Source organism: Frankliniella occidentalis, unplaced genomic scaffold (genome assembly GCF_000697945.3).
Source record: "Frankliniella occidentalis isolate FOCC.00 unplaced genomic scaffold, Focc_3.1 Scaffold414, whole genome shotgun sequence".
In the NCBI taxonomy this organism is placed as follows: Eukaryota; Metazoa; Arthropoda; class Insecta; order Thysanoptera; family Thripidae; genus Frankliniella; species Frankliniella occidentalis.
In genome coordinates, this window is record NW_026267535.1 from 21,891 (window position 1) to 27,060 (window position 5,170).

Here is a 5,170-nt window from a genome sequence, read left to right on the forward strand (position 1 = left end):
TCGTATGGTTTCTCACCAGTGTGGGTCCTGACGTGCTTTGCAAGATCAGATTTCTGGCTAAAATGCTTATTGCAAATCTCACATTCATATGGTTTCTCACCTGTGTGGGTCCTGCCGTGCTGAGCAAGATTACTTTGATTACTAAACCGCTTGTGACAAATGTCACATTCATATGGTTTCTCACCAGTGTGGGTCCTGACGTGCTTAGCAAGATCGGATTTCCGGCTACAATGCTTATTACAAATTTCACATTCATATGGTTTCTCACCAGTGTGAGTCCTGACGTGCTGAGCAAGATTACTTTGACCACCAAACCGCTTGTGACAAATGTCACATTCATATGGTTTCTCACCAGTGTGGGTTCTAACATATGGATATCAAGAATATGTTTCTGGCTAAAATGCTTATTACAAATGACACATTCATATGGTCTCTCACCAGTGTGTGTCCTCATGTGCCTAGCTAGATAGAATTTCCGTGTAAAACACTTCTGACACTCATTACACTTGTACGAGCCACTAGTGCCCTCGCCCGCTTCCCCTACACTACCGGCCTCCTTGTCGACATCCTCGGGGTGTTGACCGAGATCTTCGTCGTCCTGGTGTTCGCCCTTTCCTCCGTCTCGGTTCGCGTTGCTCAGCCGGGTGCGGAGCGAGTAGCTTCCTGTCACCAGGAGCTGGCCGTCCTCGCCGCTGCCTGAACTTTCCGGACCGTCGGCCACGGTCACTGCATGGTGCAGTTCGACCTTCTCGTCCACGCGATCTGTCCGGTGGAGTGGGTCGTTGTGGCGCAGAGGGCGGTCTGCGGGCGTCGGTCCGCTCGATGTGCCGGAGTCAGAGCCTGCAACGGAACAAGAACACCAAAAGAACGCTGGCGAGGAAACACAATATCGTCATCAATTAAATTTAGTTTTCAAGCAGTGACAAGACGGCAAAAAGACATGTTAGCGCCGCACCTTCCGGGCCATCGTCGTTCAGATTAAGCTCCTCGTGGAGTGAGGTCTTCTCGTCCACGGCGTCCAGCTCCACCTCATGCAGTGGACCAGGGGGCTGCGGAGGGCGGTCTGTGGGCGCTGTCTCTCTCGCTGTGCCGGGGTCAGCGGCTGCAACAGGAGATGGCACGTGTAAGTGAAAAATCAACAGAATGCATTTCATCGGAGGAGCGTGGTGCCGTACAGAAGAGGGAGTGGAGAGCTGCAACAAGACAAGAAGAGAGTAGGTGAAACTGGCGAGAGCGAGCAAGCACGCAGTCTAGTGAATATCATTACCATATGTAGCTACGGACATCTACAACACTGTTACTTTCAAAGCACAAGTACAATTAAAAATAATTTAATTCTGTACTATTATTATATTTATAACAGTTGACATTTTATTAAACGCACAAATCAAATAATATACACAAAATACAAATAAACACTGGTAAGAACAAAGTTCGTCTCGATTAACAAGCGATTAATTCGCAAAACCAAAATCAATGTCGAAAATAGATTGTTCTTCATATTTCTCGTTCGTAGCATCGTCGTGACCAATCTTCCAAAAAATATGAATAGTTCTTCATCTTGGTCAGAGAAATGTATATCTCATGGCTAAAACGATGGACAAAATAGCTTATCACAAGCATGTCATGTGGACACTACATACACATTTTTTTTTGGAGGTCCCGACGTGTTAAGCAAAGGCACTTTTCTGAATAGAACGCTTTTGTCACCATCACAATTAAATATCGTCATCCGCCGCTGTGGGTCTTGTCGTGCCTTATAAGATAACTTTGGTCACTAAACCGCTTGTAACAAACGTCACTTTCATATGTGTTTCTCACCAGTGTGAGTCCTGACGTGCTTAGCAAGATGAGATTTCCTGCTAAAATGCTTATTACAAATGTCACATTCATATGGTTTCTCACCAGTGTGGGTTCTAACGTGAATATGAAGATTAGATTTCTGGCTAAAATGCTTATTACAAATGTCACATTCATATGGTTTCTCACCACTGTGGGTCCTTACGTGCGTCACAAGATTTTTTTGATCACTAAACCGCTTGTGACAAACGTCACATTCATATGGTCTCTCACCAGTGTGAGTCCTAACGTGCTTAGCAAGATCAGATTTCTGGCTGAAATGCTTATTACAAATGTCACATTCATATGGTCTCTCACCAGTGTGAGTCCTGACGTGCTTAGCAAGATCAGATTTCTGGCTGCAATGCTTATTACAAATGTCACATTCATATGGTTTCTCACCAGTGTGGGTCCTGACGTGCGTCACAAGATGACTTTGGGCAATAAACCGCTTGTGACAAATGTCACATTCATATGGTTTCTCACCAGTGTGGTTCCTGAAGTGCTGAGCAAGATTACTTTGATTACTAAACCGCTTGTGACAAATGTCACATTCATACGGCCTCTCACCAGTGTGGGTCCTGACGTGCTTTGCAAGATCAGATTTCTGACTAAAATGCTTAAACCGCTTGTGACAAATGTCACATTCATACGGCCTCTCACCAGTGTGGGTCCTGACGTGCTTTGCAAGATCAGATTTCTGACTAAAATGCTTATTACAAATGTCACAGTCATATGGTTTCTCACCAGTGTGGGTTCTGACGTGCTGAGTAAGATTACTTTGATTACTAAACCACTTGTGACAAATGTCACATTCATATGGTTTCTCACCAGTGTGGGTCCCGACGTGCTTAGCAAGAGTACTTTTAAGACTAAACCACTTGTGACAAATGTCACATTCATATGGTTTCTCACCAGTGTGGGTTCTGACGTGCTGAGTAAGATTACTTTGATTACTATTCATATGGTTTCTCACCAGTGTGGGTCCCGACGTGCTTAGCAAGAGTACTTTTAAGACTAAACCACTTGTGACAAATGTCACATTCATATGGTCTCTCACGAGTGTGGGTCCTCATGTGACTAGCTAGATGGAATTTCCGTGTGAAGCACTTCTGACACTCATAACACTTGTACGAGCCACTAGTGCCCTCGCCTGCCTCCGCTCCACTACCGGCCTTCTTGTCGCCATCCTCGGGGTGCTGCTCAAGATCCTCGTCGTCGTGCTGTTCGCCCTTTCCGCCGTCACGGCTCGCGTTGCTCAGGCGGATGCGGAGCGAGTAGCTTCCCGCCACCAGGAGCTGGCCGTCCTCGCCGCTGCCCGAACTTTTCGGCCCGTCGGTCACAGTCACTGCATGGTGCAGTTTGACCTTCTCGTCCACGTCAACTTGATCTGCCCGGTGGAGTGGGTTGTTGTGGCGCGGAAAACGGTCTTCGGGCGTCGGCCCGCTCGGTGTGCCGGAGTCAGCGCCTGCAACAGAACAAGAACACCAAAAGAACGCTAACGAGGAAACAAAATATCGTCATCAATTAAATTTAGTTTTTAAGCAGTGACAAGACGGCAAAAAGACATGTTAGCGCCGCACCTTCCGGGCCATCGTCGTCCAGATTGAGCTCCTCGTGGAGTGAGGTCTTCTCGTCCACGGCCTCCACCTTCACCTCGTGAAGTGGACCAGTGAGCTGCGGAGGGCGGTCTGTGGGCGCTGTCTCTCTCGCTGTCCCGGGATTAGCAGCTGCAACAGCACATGAACACCGTCAGTAAGAGTGGCGACAGGGTAAGGAGTCCCCCCGACACCAACGTGCACGTGCAAGTAGGGATGCATAAGCGTTCATGTGGGCTGCACAAGAAACCCTGCAACAGGAGAAGGCACGTGTTAGTGAAAAGTCAACAGAATGCATTTCATCGGAGGAGCGTGGTGCCGTAAAAGAGGGGCCGAGGAGCTGCAACAAGACAACAGTTGAAACAAGCGAAAGCACGTGCAAGTAGGGCCAGATGGAGGCATATGGAGGTGGGGCTGCACACGAAGAACCTGCAACAGAGGAGAAGGCGGATTTAATTTGCAGATCAAAGCGAGAAACCAAATTCCGTCCCAACACTGAAAAATATCTGTTTATTCAGAATATTTTTTTTTTTCAATTTTACGATTAAAAACGACGTTTTTCACAGTGCACACAGTGATACAAAGCGAAATGCTTTGCGGTTGCAAAGCATTTGCCTTGCTACTACAAAGCATTGCTTTGTCATTGCAAAGGATTTGGCTTTTTTGGCGAGGTTCTAACTGTTCAAGTGGTTGTACTTTGGCCCATTTCTTGTTACGTCTGGACAGAAATAGAAAAATTACTTTCAACGTTATTATAATAATAACCCTAGACGTTTAGAAATGTGTCCAGCAGCTTCATGAGAGAGCGCGACAGGCTCAGAACGAGCCGGAGTCCGCCCGCCCGCCCTCCTCGCCGGCCTCCTGACATCGACACCCAATTCCTCCGCACGGCGCGTTCCAGATTAATCATTTTTTCGACCCAATTACTGCATGGTAAGGAGCCGATGGAGGGCCTCATCACTCACGCTGCTAATGGATTTGCAGCAAAGCGGGCGAGGCGCACCGCCGCCAACGTACACGTGTGCGCTCGAGTGTACGGCCGCGGCGGAGCGGGGTTGCCAGTTGCCACGGTTACGCCCTTAAGGGGCCGTTCAGAAACCACGTAAACAATAGGGGGAGTCCACCAAATATCATGGCACCCCAAAAGTATCAGGACGGTCTAAGTTCATTCGTTTTTCTCAGATTCATTCGGTGAATTACCGGAGCTCGGCGCCTGCAAGACTCGGGGTAGGCCAGCCCGCACTACACGCATGCACTACAGGCGAGATGTTGCCTACGCAGCAGGCGCTATACCCGCATTGGTTGATCTTGGCACTTTCGTAACGGCGAATGGCGCGCGTACTTTCTGAAAAATTCTTCATCCCTTTCCCTCCCCTCTGTGTTCTGCTATACAAAGGGGTTGAAATGATGGCATCATGATTTTATCTCTTTCCTGAGCTCCGCTGTACTGAGTGAGAGAATAAACATCACGGTGTTACCCCGTTTATTACCAGGTGCAGTAGTTCTGCAAGTCAAGTAAAAAATGAGATAATTAAAACTCACAAAAGCAACAAATAGAGCGTTTGAGAAATACAACTTTTTAGATAGAAATTTGTACTATAAACTGAGATGTGCTCGATGTGCTTAAGATCACATCTTCGCTGGATACAAATTTGTCCTGTCTTGTACCATTTAGAGTGCAGGAATGGCTGACTCTTGGTCCATACACAAAAAACCGTAATAGGGAATCGCAT

General features: G+C 47.5%; 1 pseudogene; it reads right to left on the bottom strand.

The window, feature by feature from the left end:
• Window positions 1-5,170, bottom strand: part of LOC113209029 (zinc finger protein 629-like) — a 7,247-nt pseudogene extending 2,077 nt beyond the window's left edge.